This window comes from Mustela erminea, chromosome 18, assembly GCF_009829155.1.
Source record: "Mustela erminea isolate mMusErm1 chromosome 18, mMusErm1.Pri, whole genome shotgun sequence".
NCBI lineage: Eukaryota > Metazoa > Chordata > Mammalia > Carnivora > Mustelidae > Mustela > Mustela erminea.
This window is the reverse complement of record NC_045631.1, coordinates 23828420-23851153: the sequence shown is the minus strand read 5'-3', so window position 1 is coordinate 23851153 and position 22734 is coordinate 23828420. Positions and strand designations below refer to the sequence as shown.

The following is a 22734-nucleotide window of genomic DNA, read 5'->3' as shown; positions in this document are numbered from 1 at the left end:
GGAGTCCAGATGGAATCTTAACTAAGAAACAACTCAAGTTGGACATGGCCTGAAAACTTCCACTCTCCTGTCTCCCTTTAAAAAAACAAACCTTGGGGGCGCCTGGGTGGCTCAGTGGGTTAAAGCCTCTGCCTTCGGCTCAGGTCATGATTCCAGGGTCCTGGGATCGAGCCCCACATTGGGCTCTCAGCTCCGCAGGGAGCCTGCTTCCTCCTCTCTCTCTGCTTGCCTCTCTGCCTACTTGTGATCTCTGTCTGTCAAATAAATAAATAAAAATGTTTAAAAAAACAAACCTTGGTTTTCCTTGGGTTGCTGGGGAAGCAGAATTATAACATAGAGGTTAAGGACCCAGTGTTGGTGTCAGACACTCCTGGACTGAGTCCTGGATTCTGCCACTTTTTAGCTGTGTGGCCTTCGGTAAATGTCTTAAAAGGCCTTAATATGCAAGTTTCCTTTAAACATTTATTCATATTCATTTTATTTTTCTATCTGACTGTCCATCAAGTATTTATTTAATGCCTACTATGTGCCAGTTTCTGTTGGAGAAGTAGGAGGTTCAGCAGTAAGGAAAATATATAAAAATACCTGCTTTCATGCAGCTTACACTCTAGTGGGATAATTCCAGTATCTGAGGTCAAATGATTTGCAAGTAATTTCTCTTGTTCTTTGGGTTGTCTTTTCAATTTTTTGATAATACCTTTCAATGCCAGTTACCATATTCTTGCTTATTATGGTTTTGTAGTGAGTTGTGATATTGAGGAATTGTGAGTCCTCTGACTTTGTTATTATTTATCAACATTGTTTTGGCTGTTCAGGGTCCCCTTACATCTCCACATGAATTTAAAGATTGGTTTTATTTTTATTTCATTTTATTGATTTTATTTATTTATAATTAATTACGGTTATTAATTATGATTCTTTTTATTTCATTATTATTTTATTTTTATTTCAGAAAAAAAGGCTACTGGAATTTTGATAAGGATTGCATTGAATCTGTGGATCACTTCAGTTAGTATAGTCATCTTAACAATATGGTCTTCTTACCTATGAATATGTGATATGTTTGTTGGGGAGGGAAAATTTTCCTCTACTTTTGAGGTTCTTTTGGCTGGTCTAAGAATTAAATTGATATGAATAGGCTACAGGAGAAAATCAGGTTTAATCATGCACTTACAGGAGCTCCATAAGAATATGAGGCCTCCAGGCAGTCGGGCAACTGGGGCTTATATGCCATCTAAAGCTAAGGAGAGGGGGTATGGGTCTGGAAGAGAAGGAAGACAATTCACAGGAGCATGAAAAGGAGTAAATATTTGGAAAACAAATATTTGCTGGATTGTGCAGAAACAATGGGACACAGAGGAATTTTAACATGACTTTGTTGGGTTCCTTCCTGTCTACCACACCTAGTTCACATTATACTGTAGTTGTCTAGGGTGATACCTCCCTTCCTGGAACAGTTTCTCTGTCTATATTTCTTTTAGGCAGCAAGAGGGGAGGCAATAAAGAAAAACTTCTTGAGTCTCCTATTTCTTAAAAATAATCAACCTAAAATAACCCACATGCCAAAGAGATGCCTTTTGGGGTGGTAAATTTTGCTCCCTTAAGTTTCCATTTAGTTAGGTCTTCTTTAATTTCTTTTGACCATTTTTGTGGTTTTCAATGTATGAGTCTTTTATCTCCTTGGTTAAGTCTATTCCTAAATATTTTATTTTCTTAGATGCAATTATAAATATTTTTATTCTCTTAACTTCCTTGCCTATATTGCTGGTACATAGAAACACAAATGATCTTACACCATACAACTTTGCTAAATTGCTAGCTCTAACAACTTCCTTGTGAGTTATTTGGGATTTTATACATATGGGATCATGTCATCTATAAACATAAGTAGTTTTACTTCATGCCTTCCAACATGGATGCTTTTTATTTATTTTTCTTGTCTAATTGCTCTAGTAGTTTAAATAGCAGTGGTGAAAGTAAGTATCCTCATCTTGTTCTAACACCTGTCTTTTGAGTTACCTTGATTCTTATTACTCCTTGCCCTAGTTTCAGTAATTTTGGGGGATGGATGGTACTATTACATATTTTTCTTACTTATGTTGACCCTAGAAATGCACTTAAGTCTGTTTTTGCAGGAGCTAGTCATTTTGTAGAAAAAGACCTCTTAGGCTATTTAGTCTCCAATGACTGGAAGCAACACAGGATGACATTGAAAAACTCTGACATAGAAAATGGGAGATTAGTTCTCATGGCCTAGCTTAATGGCCCTCTCTCCATCTCACCCAGAATAATAAAAACAAGCTGTATTATCACATTAGAAACTGAGTCCCAAAGAAAATCTGGAAGTTAATCAAACTTATAGGGGTCTAAGGTTGGGGAAGGCTCTGGGAGAAATAGGCTTGAAGGATGGGAGATGAATAGATCCTGTATCCCATACAATAACCAAGTTTGTTCCATTTCTCAGCTAGGTGTCTGTGGTCCAATCATGGAGCCCCTTGGAAATGTGTCATCAGTTGCTAGGGAACTTACCCTTGAGAGCATGAGTCATACTTTAAGCTGTGCATCTGTATATTCATGAGACAGTGGCGGGGGTGGGGTGCGCAGGAAGAGAGGGAGAGAGAATGAGATAAGGGGGAGATATACTAGTTGTCTCATGGAGTCCTCTAAAGAAGAGAAGCAGAGAAAACACTTCGGCTCTTGCCCCTCTTTCTTTTCCTGTCTGTTCTTCTTCCTGGGGCCTCTGCACCATCCTCCTTTCTCTGGATATCTGGGCACCCTCCCCCCCCAACTCCTGTGAGCCCAGGTGTGTGAGGGCGGACGTGCTTCCAACTGCCCAATAAGCTGTTGAGCTCTGTGACCTGCTGCCAATGCCTGGGGGTGACGTTGCCCAGCTACAGTTGCTGGGGGAACCTCAAGTTAGAATTTCTTCACTTCAGGGCGTGTAGAGTCTCAATCACTACCCTGAATTAATGTTGCTGTTCCCCGGCTAAATGTAAGTGAGTGTCGGCTTCTGGGATGATTGAAGTTAGAGTGTTCCTGCTTGGATACTGTCAATCACTCCTCCCTCACTCTCTGCTGTGTGCGCTCAGCCTGCACAGCCCAAGCGAGAATCATGGGGGGAAACACAAGAAACCACGGGCAGGCCTCTGAAAATCCCCTATCAAATGGCAGGTACATCCAGAGAGGTCTTCCGGTGGTGGAGTTAGTCCCCATGCTAAGAGCATTCCCAAGCTGATGGAAAAGACAACTTCTAGCCTAAGGAAGCTCCTGGTGTGATGGGGAAAGACCAGGGTCCTACTTAAAGTAAGCACTTAGTCTGATGGGGGAGACCTAGTCCCTGCCCTGGGGAACCTCCAGTCCTAGGGGGAGGGACACTCATTGGGAGATAGAAAATGTGGATGGCACCATGCTGTCCCTCAGATGTCCTATTTGATAGGTGTGATCAGGCTGACTGGGCATGACTGTTGACAGAACTGCTGGGACTCATGCTGACTGATTTTCTGATGCACAAGGGCTGTAGAAGCCTAGCTGAGCCCTTATTTCACCCACGAAACCCTGACCACTCCTTCCTGCTCTCACCCCAAGGCTCTTCTGAGTTTTTTCCATTTTTGACCAGCTTTGCATCCCCTCTTTGGACTCCCCTATCCCCCAAATGTTTATTATGAAATTTTAAACATGAAAAGAACTCTAAGGACTCGCCATTGAGTACTCAGCATGTAGAGTCTACGAATGTGAACATTTTGCTCTATCTCCTATCTATATGTCTACTCCTCAATCATCTTATTTTTGGCATACTGTAAAGTAAGACACAGACCATCAGTATATGTTACTCCAAACACTTCATCATGTATATCATGAAGCAGAATTCAGTGTTTGCTAGTGGTTCTTTGTGTGTGTGTGTGTGTGTGTGTGTGTGTATGTGTCAGGGGGTAAGTTTGTATCAGTAAAATGGTTAAAAAACACAGATTATAAGTATATTCTTCCAGAAGATTTGACAACTTCTTACACATGTGTAACCCAAATCCCTACCAAGATATGGAACATTTCTATCACATAGAAAGTCTCCTCATGCCCCTTTCCAGTCAATCATGGATCTTATCTTGCAGCAGCAATCAGTTTTCATTTTTTTAAAAAAACCTTTCTAGGATTTCATGTAAATGGAACCAAATAGTTTGTACTCTTCATGTTTTGGGAATTCACCCATTTTCCTGCATGTGTTGCCACTTTCTTCCTTTTCCATCACTGAGTAGCAGTAACAATTTGTTTTTCCCTTTTCCCCCTTTGTGTGGGGTTGTTTCCAGTTAGGGGCTACTGTGAATGTTCTTGTAAAAGTATTTTTGTAGATGTATATTTTCTTTTCTTTTGGGTAAATACCTCAAAGTGGAAATGCTGGGCCATAGAGCAGGATACCTTTAATATAGCCACCTTATTTTGAAATGTCTGTTCAAATATTTTGCCCTTCTCTTTATCGGGTTGTTTGTGTTTTTATTGTGTTTTTGTTCCTTATATATACTTGGTATAATTTCTTTAATGGACATGTTTTGCAAATATTTGCCCCTAATCTGTGACTTATTATCCATTTTCTTTCTTGGATAGGAAGTAGGCTTTATTGGTGGGGCGTGAGTAAGGACGGCACGATGCAGAATCTGTCAGGAGTGCACAACTCACCATTTGTCCATTTGCCCAAGGGGAGCCATAATTAGGAATGTATTTAACCTCACAGCCAACCAGGATAAACTGCTTTTCAGCTGCTGTATCTCCAAATTCATCCATATCAAACTTGATAAATCACCACTTCTTGGAGATGTGGGGTCACCTGGCCCCGGGGAACTTGAACTTGGCTCTGTGAAGGGCTTCAGCCACATGTTTCTCGTTCAGTAGCTTGGCGTGGAAGGACATGATGACTTGGCGAGTGTGGACCATGGTCACTGTGCCCTGGGGCTTTCCAAAGACACCCCAAATACCTGACTGGAGCCTAGATTGGGAGACAGTGTGAGATCAGACATGTTCACTGGAAAATGTAGTCTCCAAGGTCCCTTAGGACAGCCCCTATGCAGCAACAGACTGCATACACCATTGAGGAGGCTGCTGTGTGCAGCCACCGCACACTATCATTTTCTTAATGAGGTTTTTGATGAGCAGAAGTTTTTAATTTTTATAAAATCTAAATGGTGATTTTTTTACTTTGATAATTATTATTTTTTGCTTCCCGCCTAAAAAACTTTTGCCCATTTGTAGGTCATGAAAATACTCTCCTGTGTTTTATTCTAGAAGCTTTATAGTTTTACCCTTTACCTTTAAGTCTGTCATTCACCTCAAATTAAATTTTGCGTATTTTGTGAGGTAAGGATCAGAGTTTATGTTTCTCCGTATTATTAGCCAATTGTGCCAACCACACCTGTTGAAAAGATTGCTTTATCCATAGAATCATTTTGGCTCCTCATTGAAAATCAAATGGTCATATACATGTCAGTCTATTTCTGGGATCTCTGTTGTGTTCTGTTGAATTATACATATTTCTTTACACTACCATCCTGTCTCCAAGACAGTTTACCAGCTTTATAACAAGCCTTGAAGTTAGGCAGTGTTAAGTCCTCTCACTTTGTTTTTCTTTATCAAGATTGCCTTGGATAGTCTAGGTCCTTTGCATTTCCATATAAATTTTAGAATAAGTCTATCAACTATTACAAATAAAGCCTGCTGGAAAATGGGATTAGGATTGTGTTTGCACATGTAGATCAAATTGGAGAGAATTAATGTTTGAACAGTATTGAGTCTTCCCAGAAGACAGAAACATTTATTTAAGGCTTCCTAAATGTATCTCAGTAATTTTTAAGCAGTTTTCAGTGTATAATTCTGGTACATCTTTTGTTAAATCTGTTTTTAAGTATTAAAAAAATTTTTTTGCTGTATTGTTAATGAAATTTTAGAAAAAAATGTCTTCGTCCAGTGGTTTGTGGCTAGTATGTGGGAATATAATTGATTTGTGAGTATTGCTCTTTTATCTTGTGTTTCTTTTTTAAGATTTTATTTATTTATTTGAGAGAGAGAGAGAGAGAGCTAGAGAGAGAATACAAGCAGGGGAAGAGGCAGAAGCAGACTCCCTGCTGAGCAGGGAGCCTGAAGGGGGCTTGATCCCAGGACCCCGGGATCATGATCAGAGCTGAAAGCAGCCGCTTAACCTACTGAGCCACCCAGGTGCCCTTACCTTGTGACTTTGCTAAATTCATTTATTCCACCTTGTTGCTATTTTGTTGGTTACTTGGGATTTTCTACATAAAAAAAAATCATATCACTTGTGCATAAAATTTTAGTTCTTCCTTTCTGATCTCTGTGCCTTTTATTTCTTTATCTTGCTTTATTGCCTTGGCCAAAACCTCCAATGAAACATTATATGAATGTAGTGAGAGTGCACATCTTTGCTTTGTTCTTAATCTTAGGGAGAATGTATATTAACTATACTAAATATAGTGTTAGCTCTAGTTTTTTATAGGTGTACTTAATCAGGTTGAAGAAATTCCTTCTTCTCCTAATTTTCTCTGATTTAAAAACAAAGATGAACAGGTATTAGATTTTATAAAAACAGTCATGGTTTTTCTTCTTTATGCTGTTAATATAGTGAATCACATTAATGATTTTGAGTGTTCAAACAATCTTGCATTCCTAGGATAAACCTACTTGCTTGTGATGTATCTTTCTGTGTATTTCTGGTTTTACTTGCTAATAATCTGTTAAGGATCTATGTTCTTGAGGGATATTGATTTGTCTTTCTTTCTTTCTTTTTTTTTTCCCTTTTGTAATGTTTTGTCTGGTTTTACTATCAGGGTTTACTATCAGGGTTATTCTAGCACCATAAATCAAGTTGGGAATGCTCATGTTCCTCTATTTTTCTGAGTTTGTATAGGATTAATATTATTTCTTTCTTAAATGTTTGATTAAATTCATAGTGAAAACCTCCAGTTATGGAATTTTGTTTGTGGAAAGATTTTTGATAACAAATTAACTTTATTTAGTAGATAAAAGGCTATTTAAATTTTTCTATTTTATCTTGTGTCAGTTTTAGTAACCTGTATTTTTCAAGGAATGTGTCCAGTTTGTCTAAAGTTGTTCATAATGTTCTTATTACCCTTCTAATGTCTGTGGAAAATGTAGTAATAGTCCCTCTTTCAATAGGCCCCCTTAAGTCTCTGATATTAGTAATTGTGCTCTTTTTTACCCCTCTTCAACCTATGGACCCTCCCCCATTCCCTACTTTTTTGTTTAAACTAATGCTCTTGGGGCGCCTGGGTGGCTCAGTCGCTTAAAGCCTCTGCCTTCAGCTCAGGTTGTGATCCTGGGGTCCTGGGATTGAGCCCCACATCGGCTCTCTGCTCAGTGGGGTGCCTGCTTCCCTTCCTCTCTCTTTCTGCCTCTCTGCCTACTTGTGATCTCTGTCTGTCAGATAAATAAATAGAATCTTTAAAAAAAACAAACGAATGCTCTTGGCTCTGATTTTCTGGGAAAGTCAAGGGTGGACCTCCTAGGCAAGTCAGTTCACCCCTCTTTACTTCAACATGATTTTATCTTCTCTTTCTTCCTTCCTTCTGACCTTAAAGGAAGAATTGTCCTTAATTCTTCCTGTTTGAATGCTCCTCTGACAGGAAACCCATATCCTGAACTCCCATTACGGTTCCAATACCTCCAACACAACATTCTTCTTGATGCTTCCCTCTTTCCCTTTTATGGCCCACGCTGCTCTCTGTGCCACGGTGTCTGTAGGCATCTGCAGCCTTAGCTCTGGATATGACAGTCCCAAGTATCAGAGTGACTTCTAAGTCTAGAACATGTCATGTTTCACTCATTGGTATTTTTCTCAGGCTTTGCCTCCATATGGAGTATGTTTTTCCCCCACAGTCTTCCTGGAGAACATTTACACAGTCCTTGAGTAACTTCCCCCTTGAAGTCTGATGAAATCAATCACCTTTTTGTTCTGCGGTCTACTTGGACTGCTACTGTGGATAAAAGCATCTGTTCAACTTCATTGTGTGCATTTGTTGATGTCTTTGCTTCCCCCACTGATACCATAAAGTCCCTGGGGCAGGAACCATGTCTGTTTATATTTATATTCTTAGTGCACATTGTAGGCTCGACGTATGTTTGTTGACTGAATATAGAACATTCGCATTTTGTGAAGATCAGGGTTTCCAATGTGGAACTATTCACCCTTTTTCCCATCAGTCCTTTCTTCTCCTGTTCTCTTAATCCCCCTCCCTTTCTTAAAAGTATGATGCAGTGGCAGTATCATAGCCAATGAGGTTTATCCGAGGCGCGATTATTGCTAATTGAAAAGTGTGATGTCACTGGTGAGTTCTTGCTCTTCATTATTTGCCGATTTCTGCTCTGCTGGGTCCTTTGCTTTTTCCTCCTATCAGTCTGTATTTTCTCCACTAAATTTTGAAGCAGCATTACATTATTCATGAACCACTATCTCAAAATCTAGTTCTTAGATGTCTCCTTGCCCCACTCCAATCCATCTTTCCTACCATGCAATGACTCATTTCCTTAAAACATATTGGGGAAAATGGGACTACATCAACATAAAAAGCTTCTGCTCAGCCAAGGGAAAGGTCAACAAAAAGAAAACACCCTGCTGAATGGGAGAAGATATTTGCAAATGACATATCTGATAATGTGTTAGTATCCAAATATATCAATACAACTTAGCACAAAAAAACAAATAATCCAATTAAAAGTGGGAAGAAGACATCAACAGACACTTCTCCAAAGAAGACAGACAGAGAGATGGCCAACAGACACATGGAAAGATGCTCAGCATCACTTATCAGCAGGGAAACACAAATCAAAACCACAATGAGATATCATCTCACACCTGCCAGAATGGCTAAAATAAAAAACACAAGAAACAACAAGTGTTGGTGAGGATGTGGAGAAAAAGGAACCCTTATTCGTTTGCTGGGAATGCAAACTGGTGCTGCCACTGTGGAAAACAGCATGGAGGTTCTCAAAAAATTAAAAATAGTATTACTATATGATCCAGTAATTCCACTCCTGGGTATTTACCCAAGGAATATGAAAATATTAATTTGAAAAGATATATGCACCCCTATGTTTATTTTATTTATTTTTTAAAAGATTTTTTTAAAAATTTTGTTTATTCATGAGAGACACACAAGGAGAGAGGCAGAGGCAGAGGGAGGATCAGGCTCCCCACTGAGTAGGGAGCCTGATGTGGGACTCGACCCCAGGACCCCGGGATCATGACCTGAGCTGTAGGCAGATGCTTAATCATCTGAGCCACCAGGTGCCCTGTGTCCCTGTGTTTATTGAAGCATTATTTACTATAGCCAAATTATGGAAGCAGCCCAAAAGTCCACTGACAGATGAATGGATAAGGACACATGTGCGCGTGCGCGCACACACACGCGCACACACACTAGAATATGATTCAGCTGTAAAAAAGGAATGAAATCTTGCGATTTGCAACAACATAAATGGCTTTAGAGTTTATAATGCTAAGTAAAATAAGTGAGAGAAAGACAAATACCATATGATTTCACTCTTATGTGGAATTTAAGAAACAAAATGAATAAAGGACAAAGGAAGCAAGCCGAGAACGAGACTCTCAACTACAGATAACAAACTGATGGTTGCCAGAGGGGAGGTGAGTGGGGGAATGAGTAAAACAGGTGAAGGGGAGTACATTTATTGTGATGAGCGCAGTAAGTAAGGTATGGAAGCGATGAATCACTATATTCTATATCTGAAACTGATACAACACTGTTAACTATACTGGAATTAAAAAATATATAACAGGAAAAAGCTTCCCTCACTCTTCATCATTCACAGGCCAAACCATAGTTCCCACTGAGTAGTACCCTTGCCTTCCATGTGCTGCGTATGCATGTTCGCTTAGTGTTACATTTTAGGGGCATGTATAAGTGTCCTGGTAAGGATAAGAAAACTGAGGCTTAGAACCATAACTTACTCAAGGTCGTTCAAGTACTAGGAGGAAATGGACCCAGATCCCTGCCTTCCCTGGCAAGCTTGAACCTTGTTTCTGAATTCTCTGCTCTCCCCATCTTTAGGCAAAGTTGCCAGTAGTGGAAGCCCTCACAATTTTTTCTTCTTTCTTTTTTTGTAATGCGAAGGCTGGCTTATGCTGTGATTACTAGAGCATCCACTTCAAAGACCGCGATCTCGCCATCTGGAATAAATATTTAGCTGGCCACAGGCTGGATAAAAAGCCGGGTCACCTCCTCCAACTGAGGCTTCTCTGTTTTAGAGATTGTGGCCGATTTTGATAAGTGACAATTGGGGCCACTTGTGTTTTCTCTTCTCTGTGCTTTAAATTCCCGCCTGTGTATTTTAAATTCACCAATAAAGAGTGAGCCTGAGAGACGCTCAGCCTCTAACCTTGACCCTCGTGAAAACAGAAGCCCGGTCCAGGTGGCCTCTCTCCACCTGTGACTTTACCATGTGGCCCCAGGTGTGCTGTGTAGTTTCCAAGTCTTATAAGAAATAATCCTTTTCTTTTTTCTTTTTTTAAAAGTTTTCTGGTGGTTGTTGCTGAAGCAGATCTTGCAATTGTAATGAGAACCACAATGGCTGATCTAGTCATGACGTTGGTTTGGAAAGGGGAGACGTCTGCAGGATGCTCACCCAGGCCCAGGTGAGTGCCCCCAGGCATTTCTAGCCCATAGCATTACCACTGATAGGTTGAGACCTCACACAGAAATGCCCTGTAGAGAACCCTGGGGCCTATCCTTGTGTGTCCTTCACGGTCTTCCTGAAGGGCCATGTGCTGCTACCCTGGGTCTTGGCTCTCACTGATCCCCTTGCCAGAATGCTCCCTCCCCTGCCCCCCCCATTTGTGGATACTTGCCAAATTTCCACCCCTCCTTCATGCCTCATGCAACTCTCACCTCTTCCAGGAAGCCTGACTGCTTATACCGTCAGGGATATCATGACCCTTTCTTTGATTGTTCCTTCCTGAAAGTGCTGGTTGCCTGAACTCTGCATAAGCCCTCCAAGAGCGGCTGCTGTTCCTCCTGTCAGCCAGCACAGGGTAGGTGCTCACAGACGCTTCTTGTCATGGAGGGTTTCCTGTTCACCTCACAGCTGGCTCATTCGCTCACTTGATCTTTGTTTCCTACCCCCCAGCTTTACTGACATTTAATTGACATATAATATTGTGCAGGTTTAAGGCATACAACGTGATGGTCTGATACGTGTATACATGGTGAAGTGATCACTACAGGAGGGTTAGCAAACACCCCCATGCCCTCACATAATTACCATTTCCTTTTTATGGTGAGAACATTTACGATCTACTCTTTCTGCAGCTAATACAGTCGTCCCCATGCTGTACATTCAGTCCCCAGAGCTTATTTTCTTTGTAACGGGAAGTCTGTGCCCGTTGGCTGACGTCTCCCCATTTCCCCACCTCCCAGCCCCTGGCAACCATCATGCTCCAAGGTGTTTCTACCTTGTTTCTACAGGATTGGCTTTTCAAAATTCCACGTGTAAGTGAGAGGATCCAGTACTTGTCTTTCTCTGTCTGACTTACCTAACTTAGGATAATGTCCTCACATGCCATCCTGTTGCCGCAAAGGTCAAGATCTCGTTCTTTTTTAAGGTCAATGAATATTCCGTGGTGTATGTGTACCACATCTTCCTTATCCACTCACCCGCAGTAGATGTTTAAGTTGTTTCTGTGTCTTGGCTTACTGTCAATAATGCTGCAGTGGCCACGGGAGTACAAATATCTCTTCAAAATTCTGATTTCATTTCCTTTGGCTTTGTACCCAGAAGTGGGATGGCTAGATCATAGAGTAGTCTTAATTTTGTGAGGGCCTTCCTCCTGTTTTCCATAGTGGCTGCACCAATTTACATTCTCACCAAGAGTGTACAGAGGTTCCATTTTCTCTGCATCCTCGCCAGTGTTTTTTATGTCTGTCTTTCCCCACTGCCCCAGCTTTATTGATGTATATGGACAAAATTATAAGATATTTAAAGTGGTATGATGATGATATGCGTATACATTGTGACCCGATTCCCTCCCTCAAGTTAAGCAATACACATTCCCTCACCTCAGATAGGGTATTATGCTAAGTGAAATAAGCCAAACAGAGGAAGACAGATACTCTTTGCTAAAAAAAAAATAATAATAATAATAAAATAATTGAGCCCATAGAAATAAAAAGTAAGGTTGTTGGCAGGGACTGAGGAGTGGGGGAAATAGGAAGAGGTTGGTAAAAGGGTCAGACTTTCAGGTATAAGATCACTAAGGCCTGAGGATCTAATGTGTGACACCGTGACTGTGGTTGATAACATTCTGGTGTATAACTGAAATTTACTAACAGGAGAATTTAAATGTTCTCACCCTTCCAACAAAAAAACAAAACCCTGTTCTCACCCTCCCAACAAAAAAACAAAAAACCAAAAAACCCGACTTTGATCTTTGAATAAGCCCGGTCAAGAACCAGTCTTTGGGAAGGTGACCCAGAGCTGAGACTGGTGACCGGATGCTAGGGACAATGACATGAGCACACAGGTTCTGGGACACTTGTTCTGTGCTAGGTTCTATTCTAAACCCTTTGCATGGATTGCAAATTCAATCCTCAGAATAATCCCTTGAGGTAAGCACTTATTAGCCTCATTTTACAGATGAGGAAACTGAGGCACAGAGTTTTTTTTCTTTTAAGAAATTGGTCAGATGGTAGCCATGCGTGTGGTGAGCAGAGCGTAATGTATAGAGATGTTGAATCACTATGTCATACACTTGACACTAATGTAACATTGTGTGTCGACTATACTAAAAAAAAAAAAAGAAAGAAAAAAAAGAAGAAAAGAAAAGAAAGAAATCTGCCCACAATCACAGGGTGAATGGCAGATCAGGAGCCAGGCGTCTTGGCTGAGTCCAATCCAGACAGCTGTGGAGCTCCCGTTTCTGCGTAGGTTTACTCATTACAGTCTAATAATGATAACCGCCACTTATTGGGTACTTAAAATGTGCAATATATTATTCTAAGCACTTTAGATGCCTTGTTTCGCTTTAATCCTCCCCCCCACCAAAATCCCATGAAGCCGGTATTATGACTCACATTTCGCAGGCGAGGAAATAGATGTTCAGGGAAAGTTAACTCCTCAAGGTCACACAGAAAGTAAGATGCCGAGTTGGGACCTGAGCCCAGGTCTGTCTGACTCCAAAGTGTGTGCTCGAGACCGTCCCATCCCGCTGCCTCTGCTGTCACAAGATCTCGGAATTAGAAGAGCCACCTTTAGAATCTCCTACTGGATGTGGAAGTTGTTCTGAGAGTCTCTGACAGAGGATCTTCTCAGCCCAATTTGAATGCTTCCAGGGGTGGGGAGCTTGCTCCCTCCTGGGGCAGCCCACCTGTGGTTGCACAGGGCTGATTGGCAGAGAACTCTTTTTTTCCAACAAGCCCAAGAAGTCAGTCTCCCTCGGTCCCCAGAGAGTCCCTTCCCGAGCAGCCTCTATCCCCCGTCCTTCAGGACAGACTGTGTGCTCCTCCAGCTTTGCCCATGGGAAGACAGAGTCAAATCTCCTGGACCAGAAAGGGCCTGACTGGGCTAAAGTTGTGCAGTGGGGGTGGGGAACCAGGATGTAGCAGGCATCCATGGGCAGAGATGTTCTGGGTCTTTCATCTTAAGTGGTTTCTGATCTGTCTGGCTGAGCCATTGCCTAGAGCCACTCCTGTTTAACAGTCCTGTAGACTCCAGGCTGGGCTATTGCAGGAGTAAATCACCCGGGCCTGACTTAGCCCCCACCCAGTCCCAGCCCCGCAGGACACATAGCCCCCTGGTCTCCATGGCAACAGGGCCATCTGTTTCACACAGCATCCCGGGCCAGGAGAAGTTCATTCTGTCCCAACTCTGCTAAGTTATCCGTTGTGTAGGAAGAAGAGGGAGAAAGGAGCCTCAGGGGAGGAGGGCGGGCTTTGTGGTTCCTTGTGATTGCATTTAGAACAAGGCAGCCTGTTAGAGCTGGAAGAGCCCTTAGAGGGCCACTGGCCCAACACCCTCACTTTATGTACAGAAACTGGCTTGAGAGAGGAAACGAGTAGTTAGGGACAAAGCTGGGGCTAGCGGGTAACCAATAAACATTTGCTAAATGAATGAATCACAGAATCAAAGAGTTGGAGGCAGGCAACAGATTATGCCAAAATTCTCATCCAGTGCATGCAAGTGTCCAGAAATTATACTCTACAACAGATGGTCCAAACTGGGCTTGAATGCTTGATCTGTGCTCGATCACTACCTTAACTGCTTCCATTACTGGACGCTTTGAATAGAGAAAGCTTCTACATACTGAGAGGACGCCTGAGTGCCTGTCAGTTTACCCATGGGTTGTGATTCTGTCCTTGGAGTCCCCAAGATTCCAGCCCTTCGCAGGTGTTGTCTTGTTGGACTAGCTCTGGGCAGGGGTGGGTGGGGGATGGGGAGTGGGGGATGTCTGAGAAGGATTCTTCATCTTCTAGGGGTCTCGGGGGTGAAGTAATTGACCGGAGGTTGAGCGAGAGCTAGGTAAGAGTACCCTGGCCCTTGGGTGGGGGCAGTTGTCTTTTATCTCCTCTGGGTGCTTCCCATTTTCCTCCCATCAGGTGGGCTGGCCCAGCCCTTTTCTTGTCTGTACCATCTGTGGAGTTAGTTTTTGAGCTGCCTTGGCTCCCCTCCTGCCTGCCCTGGCCTCCCAGGGACCTCCTGTCTTTGTAAGGCAAGAAAGCAACCCCCTCCCCCTCCCCAGCCCAACCTCAGGGCCAGGTCTTGTGAATGAGTGGAGATGGTGTCAGATCCCAAGTCCCCAGCCCAGCCCCTCCCGCCAGAAGCCCCTGGCCCCAGCTGCCAGCAGCCTCCCTGATCCCAGGTGTGGAGGCTGAGGACATGCCAAAGGGCCAGGGGTCTCTCACCTTCCTGCTGTAGATGCTCTGTTGTGTGATTTGGCGGGAACTATAATCTCCTCCCAACATTTCTATTTCCCTTCTCAGTGTCCCTAGTGTCTTGTATTTCTCACAAGAAGCTCCACGTGGGGAAGGGTTTGAGCGGGTGGGCTTCCGGTCACAGTTCCATAAGGGGGTCGCCTTGGCAGATGGGGACAAAGGAATGAGTGTTTGGGGCAGAAGGCAGAGTTAGGGCTGAGAAAGGGGCAGCAGAAGGTGATTTGGGGAGTAGCTCCTCTGTCCTCTCTTCCCACACATCTTAAATTCTGCCCCTCCTTCCCATCTTCGAAGCTCAGAAGGGTAACAGAGCGTCCTTCCTGGACCTCAAAATAAGCCCAAAGCCTTCACGTGGATTGATAACTGGATTCCCTCCGCCTTAACTGGGAGCTTGCTTTCCACCACAGGGGGCAGTGGTTTAGCCAATCAGTGCAGGCATGCAAATGAGAGACTCCCGAGTAGCCATTTCCCTGGCCATTCATAGGCCAGACTTACACCCTCAGCTCTATGATTGGTCCATCACAAGACTGAGCTTGGGAGTTCAGGCTGTTCTTTTCTTGAATAACTGGACCAGTGGGCAGGGGAGGGAACACGAGAGTAGATAATTGGAACACACACACGCGCGCGCGCACACACACACACACACACACACACACCTCTCTCTCTCAGTTTACTTTGAAATGCGTTATATCACAATTTTACATCCTGTTTGACTTCAAATAATGCAACCGTTAGTTAACTTCTGTTAGATGGTGTGGGGCATTGGGAGAAGGTTGGGAAGGGCAGACAGGGACAAACATGGGATGAATATGGTAGCTGCCACTGCCACCCCTACCCAGTAACACCTACCCACATTATATCCTGTCTCCCTTCTGATTGGTGTCAGATCCCTCTCTGTGGCCCCCTCCCTCAGATGTGTTCACGGAGACCGCTCCACCATTTAGCACCAGGGCCTCGGGTGCGCCCTGAGTGGGGCTCTGTGTGTACAGACCAGACATGAAGATGGATTGCTCCCCGCAATAAATATCGACTGATTCATAAATCTGGTTGCCAGATTCAATCAAAGTAGCTGCTTGCATAATCCAGGAGCGTAAGATGCCAGCTAATTCTGTGCGGGGCCTGCTGATTCCCAGCGGAAGATGTTGTATGAACGTCAATGTCTCTCAGCTCCGTGCAACCTGGAGGCGGTGTGCGAGGGCTGGGGAGAGCACATTTTCCCAGCCGAGGGGGCAGGTGGTGAAGACAGAGTGAGCCAGGGGCAGAAGGTTCCACAGGGCAGGACTACCACCGCTTCTCTCTCACCATCCCCTAGGCTCCTCCTCTCGAGCCTGTCACGACAGCAACCGCTGTCAGGCTGAACCTAGGGAATGCTGAACATCTGGACGAAAAGCACAACCAGCCAGCCCATCACTCAGATATTTTTAAATACCCAGAGCTTTGTACTGAAAACAAAAAACAAAAAACAAAAAAACACCCCACCTTGACGATGATGATTTTTCACTTTTCATCCAGATGCTGGATGTCAGGTAAATACAGCCTTGGGGGCCCTTAATTGCTCTTTCCTAGAACCCTTCTTGTTGATGTGGGGCCCCACAGCCCTGTGAGGGATTTAATAAGAGGGAGAAGCCAGTTGTTCTTGCTGGCACATTCTTTTTCAGGTGCTTTGAGGCGGTTTCTTCTTGCACTGGGGTTGGCTGTGTGGCTGGTGCGGCTGGGGTTGTTGGAGGGGGAGATAGAGGAGACAGCCCCATCTGCCCTCCATCACCCCTCCAGCATTTGGACCCAGCCTCCGCTCACCTTCGCCCTCTCTCATTCTCTCGTGAGGCATCCTTTCATTCTCTTGCTTTGTGCAGCCCTTCTGCTCTTGTTCTCTTCTGAGCTCAGAGTCAGTAATCCAAACTGCTCTCCCCTCCCCAGCCTATCACGGAGCGACTCCAAGAAACCAGCCCTGCCCTGCCCAACCCTGGATGAGGCTGGGTTCCTGTGCTCCTGATGGAGGAGAGGCAGGGCCAGGAGGGTACAGGAGCTGGGCGTGGCCAGGCCGGGGGCTTGGGTAGGGGTGGGGGGGCTGCAGTAGGTGCAGCTGCTAAGAAGGTGGGCTAGGCTGCCAGACCCTCTGGGCTCTCATCCCAGCTCTGCTACCAGCTCTGTGGTCTCAGCAGGTCTCCTGAGCCTCAGTGTTCTTATCTGGAAGACAGGGGTAGTAATAGTGCCTGCCTCACAGGATCATCATGGGGTGAAGTCAGTCAGTGTGTGAATGAGCCGGGGCAGTGACTGGAACAGGACACACAGTCCGGCGTTGGTGGGGACTTCTGTCCCGGGCTGGATCTTTGCCACCCCTATTCTACCAAGAGTGTGGAGCATCCAGAGGGTGCAGGTCCCTGGCTGGTATACACGAGGGTGCAAACGTCCGTCAGAAATAGTCTCCGTCATGCTCCTGTGTGATGTCCATAACGACTGCAGGCAAGGGGCAGAGGGCAGGCCTGGGTCGAATGTTCCAACCGTTTGGAGACTCAGGGAAGGTCTGATGGGGAGAGGGAGGATGGCCTCTGCTGGGTCCTTGGAGGATGAGTCGTTATGATCGGTGTGGGAGGACACTTGGCGGGAGGGCACTAGCGTGAGCAAAGGTACAGAGACAGGAAAGCGCAGGGTCTGGAGAACAGAGGATGAGAAAGGGAGCTCAGCAGGAAAGGGAAGGTGGTGCTGAATTGTGGAGGCCCTAGACTGCTCCGTGAAGGACTGTGCCTGATCCCACAGGCCTCGAGAGCCGTCGAAGGCTGTGCAGCAGACTGGGGGGCGGGGGGCGGGGGGAATCAGAGCCGCATGGTGATATGGTCTCTGCGGCGGAGATGTGGCGGCAGGAGAAAAGGGGGCAAGACTGCCTTGGGGGTGGGGTGCCCCGGCCCTGAGCGAGGGGCTGTGGAATGGAGTGGACAGCGACCCCACGTAAAGTGAAGGGCGGGTTCCCGAGAGCTGACACACCCCGCCAGGAGAAGTAAGGTGTGAGCAGCAGGGTGGGACACGCCACGACTTTTGTGGTAGTTACTCAGTTTCCCTCCGGGGAAGGGCACAGCCGCCTCCCTCAGGAGGTAGGTCATGGGATTTGGAACAGAACTCTCCTAAATCCAGAGAACATTAGAGCTGGAGACACCCAGAGAGACCATGTGGTGCAGCCCTTGGATGAGGTCTCTAGAGGGTGGAGGGCAAGGGATAAGGAGGGGCCCCCCGCTGCTCCCACCCCCGCCTGGCCACTTCAGTCCCATTCAAAGCTAGCCAGGTCCTCAGAGGCGGCCGGCTGGAGCTGCCCGCCAGACACCAGTGAGGCACGCGGGAGGGCAAGGTCAGAGCAGTGCTGGCCCCCCTCCCAAGAGCCCGCGCTGCAGCAGGAGGGGGACGGGTGCTTCCAAGTCCACGCGTGTGATCCATGCAGCAAGAACTTCAGCAGCATGAGGTGCCGCCGTGTTCCAGCAACTGTGAGATATTCTCGGCAACTTGTGCTCTCCCGCTCACCCCCTCTGCTTTCCCGTCAGTCTCTGGCTGCCTGTTGACTCTGCATATCTTTTTCTAAATTTTCCCCTCTCCTTTCCCTCCCTCGCACTCACACCCTCTGTGGCTTCTAGGGACCCTCCTGATGGAACAGCTGCTTGTGCTGCAGTGGGGACAAATGGGCGGTCCTAATGGTCATGATCCTTGGGACCACGCAGCGAAAATGTCCTGCCTGGGTTGGCCTGGCTCCCGCCGCCCTCACTCCCACACTTGCTTGCAGCTGGGTGGGTTTACAGGTGCATGGTTGTGATATCCTCCCGTCACTTCCGAACATGGACCCAGACTGTGTCCCAGGTGGTGCTGGCTCCCACCTTCAGAAGGCGAAAGACCCGGGGAGGGTGCACATGTGTGCCAGGCAGGATGAGACGCTCCAGGGATAAAGCAAGCTGGACGAAATCCATGCTCTCCCAGACAAACACATCCGTGCATTAGGACAAAATATACTGTACTAGATGGCCAGAGGTATTAAGGAGAAAAGACGAGGAAGGGGGGTTAGGTCATAGTGGGGCTGACTTGCAATTCTAACTGATGTTGCTGGGGGAGGGGGCTCTCTGAGAGGATGATATGTGAGTCAAGACTGGAAGAAAGTGAACCAGCCATGTGATGTCTAGAGGAAGTGCAGGCGGAGGGAACCGCAGTTGCAAAGGCCCAGAGGCAGGACTGAGCATGTGGTGTGTGAGGAATGGGGAGGTGGCCCATGAGACTGGGGAGGGGTGAGCAGCCTGGACTAAAGTAGGACATAAGGTCATTGAGGTTAGAGGGCCTGGGTCATACAGGTCCCTGGCAGCCAGCACAGGACTGTGGGCTTTTCCTCTGGCTGAGCTCTGATCCCTGGGGGAATCCTCCTCAGACCCAAGCCCTGCAGGAGTGCAGCTTCCATGTTCTCTGGCAAGAGCCTCCTCCTCTGCCCCTTCTTCCTCCACCTATCCAGAACTTTCTGGAATGGGGGTGGTGGTGGTCCTTCCGTGCTCCTGGTGCAGTATGTGCGTTTCCATCTAGTCTCCATGCCTGTTCTGGGGGCGTCCAGTTGCCTTGGCCTTGGCACGGCTGGGCCATGCACACAGGCAGGGCGAGACTCTGCGGGGAGAGAAGAAAGGCCAGATCCCAGGCAAGTGTCTGATCTGCGGGTGCCGTGGGCTGGGGTCCACCTTGGCCGGAAGCAAGGTTAGCTGTCTGCCGGCTTGCTCAGACCTAGCACTTGTGACCAACAGTGTTGTTTTTCAGTGGATGAGATGACCACCCCCCCCCCAGCCCTACTCTGACCCTCTCCACCTCTCCACAAGCTTCCCAGCTTGTGGGATTTTCAAAAATAGTATTGGGGAGAGTGTGGGCTCTGAGGCCAGACAGCTTGCAGTTCTAGGTCTCCCACTTGCCTGCTGTGTGATCTTGAACAAGTGGCTCAGTTTCTCTGTGCCTTAGTTTCTTCATCTGTATAGTGGGCAGAGTAGAATGGTGCCGCTGTGGGAGGGCTGGGTATGACAATCATGCCTGGCACAGAGCAAGTCCTCACTGAATCTTGGCTTCTGTTGTGGCAGCAGCCAAAACAAAGGTAGATCCTGGGATCCTGGCCTCACTTGGGGAGGTGGGAATAGAGGCACCAGAGCCACTATTGCTCAGTGCCCAAGGTCCTGCTTGGTGCGCCAGGGGGCTCTGGAGGTGGCTGTGGTTCTCGCACTGCGGGTCACCCCAGGACTGTCCTCATATTCGTGCTGCTCTCTGTGCAGCTTCTGCCTTCTCTCAGGTGCCACTTGCTGGTCCTATTACCTCCTGCTTTTCTCTTTAAGTGCATGGTTTGTGCATGTTATAAAAAATGGGAGCACCTGGGTGGCTCAGTGAGTTAAAGCCTCTGCCTTCGGCTCAGGTCGTGATCCCCGGGTCCTGGGATCGAGCCCCACATTGGGCTCTCTGCTCAGCGGGAAGCCTGCTTCCTCCTCTCTCTCTACCTGCCTCTCTGCCTACTTGTGATCTCTGTCCGTCAAATAAATAAATAAAATCTTAAAAAAAAAAAAAATGACCCTCTGCAGGAGAGGGAGGAGAGAGAAAGCCACACAAGGGACCTCAGGAAATGTGGGTTCTCACCCTTCCTGTGCTGTGTGGCCTTCGACGGGTCACCTCTCCTCCCTGGGTCCTGAGCAATCATTTATGTGAAAGCTCCAGCTTGGCCCAGAGGATCAGGGGGTCCCTCTGGCTGGGAAAAAAATCTATTCTGAGGATCAAAAAATGAATCAAACCCAGGTTCTAGTGCCAAAGTTGAAAGCCTCTCATCCGGGAAAAGAGAGTTTAAATTACCCTGTGTTTAAAAAAGAAGAGAAAGGGGGAAAAAAAAAATTAATGGGGCTTAGAATGGAAAGTCTGAGTGCAACCTGCTCTGTGGGCAAAGAGGGCTGGGGGGGAGGGTTATTATCTTTAGCATCTGAGCTTTTGGAATCTGTTATCTCTGATTTAAAAAGTGTTGCAGGTGTGGGGAGGGGGTGGGGGAGTTCCAGATTAGGTGTTAGACGGGAAACAGGTAGGCCTCAGAGTGGGAAACAGGGGAAGATGCAGGTGGGGAACAGCTGGAGGAATCGGGCCAAATATGGCTGGTCTGAGGGTTGGGGGTGGCTCGGAGGCTGGACTGGTGAGAAATTTTCTCAGTCTAGAGAAGGAGTAAGTTTTGCTGAGGAAAAGCCTGGCAAATGGTTTTTGCCAGTGAGGCAGCCTCCGTTCAGAATTTGCATCTGCTTCCCCCTGTAGAATTTGCTTGAACATCAGTGCCAGCCACTGGGGTCAAAGTGAGGACTGGCACAAAAGATGTTGTGCCCAGTGCAATTTGGGGCCAGGCAGGACCGAACCAGGCTATGTCGGGAAGAGCCGGAGCAGGCCAGGAGTGAGTCTTTGGCCGTGGCCATGGTGTCAGAGGTGGGGGTGTATGGGGCCATCTCAAGTGATTGGGGGACCAGGGTTGTCAACTAACTGGAGGACTGGAGGAATCAGGTCACTGAGTGCTGACCACGAAGGACAAAGATTTGTCGGCAGGGTGTTCCAGGCCAAGGGATGGCATGACGCAAGGCCTGGAGGCGGGCAAGTGTAGGTCTGTTGGAGGAACAAGAGGTGGCCCGATGTCAGCTATAGTTTCTAGGCCCATTGCTCATTCTAGAGACCCAGGACCCTCTGACAGTCCAGTCTTATGTCTAGGGAACTCTGGCTCTTATTGGCACAGCTGATTGGATTACGGTATGCTGAGCCAAGCAGAGAGCCCTGCTCCTGGGAATTGGGAATTTGGACTCAGAGCTAGTCAGATGGATGGTGGGGAGGTGAGCGGGCAGGAAGCCCATCATGGCGGCAGAGATTGGGGGCAGACCAGGTAAAGCCGCCTGCCAGCCTAGGGCTATGGGGCCCTGAGTAAGCAGAAAAAGCCGGCGTGTAATGAAGAGCAGGAGAGGATAGTAGAGAGAGGACGGAGGCTGATATGACCCTGGAGACCCTATCCAAGGTGTCCTGTTCTGCTTCCATGAAACTCCCTTGAGTTAGTTAGTACCAGCGGGTTTATGTTCCTGGCACCTACAAGCCCTGGTGGGGGGGGGGGCGGCTCTGGCTTGCTACAGAATGGCGCATGTGTGCCGGGGAGGGGGCAGGTGTTAGAGAGGAGTCCGAGGTGTGGGGACCAGGTTGGGCAGGGTTTGGAACAGTGTGATTCCAGATCACATGTAACTCTGTGGGTTGTATGCAGACGGAGGGTCGCTGAAGTTTTCGAGTGCCTCGGAAGCCCAGATGTAGTGGAACGGAAGGGGGCAGATGGAGCCTGAAGTGAAGGCTCTGAGGGTTCCCAGACGGAGGGCCTCAAGGGCAGGAGGCAGCTCAGAGGGTTGCTGGATGCTCCTTGCAAGGGCCCGGGCCCAGGTCCCCAGTGGATGTAGGAGGCACCTTCTGTCAGATTCCCTAGCATGCTCCCTATCCCCAGGACCGGCAGTCTTGAGGAACCTGTCCCGGAACCCCCACACCCAGGAACCCCAGCCATCCACAGATTCATGCCTGCATGGCCCAGCCCACAAAAACAGGGGCCCTCCAGCTCCCAGCACAGTGGTATTAAAAGAGCCCGGCGCTTGGATCCTGACAGATCTGGGTTCCTATTCAAAGTCTGTGTGACTTTGAGCAAATCCCTTATCCTCTCTGAGCTGCAGGGACCTCATCTGTAAGTCGCGATCGATAATTTCTGCCACCTAGAGTTGTTCTGAAGATTAAATGAAGCACA

At 46.8% G+C, this 22734-nt stretch overlaps 1 long non-coding RNA gene and 2 pseudogenes across 1 annotated transcript in view; 2 read left to right on the top strand and 1 right to left on the bottom strand.

Annotated features, from left to right (window-relative positions):
• The first annotated feature begins 2903 nt into the window (after positions 1-2903).
• The window catches only part of LOC116578059, a 30101-nt gene continuing 10270 nt past the window's right edge, over positions 2904-22734 (top strand). Inside the window, exons 1-2 of the long non-coding RNA XR_004280716.1 lie at positions 2904-2992; positions 10550-10669. This is a non-coding gene — a long non-coding RNA (uncharacterized LOC116578059). The remainder of the gene's footprint in view (positions 2993-10549; positions 10670-22734) is intronic.
• On the bottom strand, positions 5020-5142 carry LOC116578596 (annotated as a pseudogene).
• Positions 8261-8412, top strand: LOC116578660 (annotated as a pseudogene).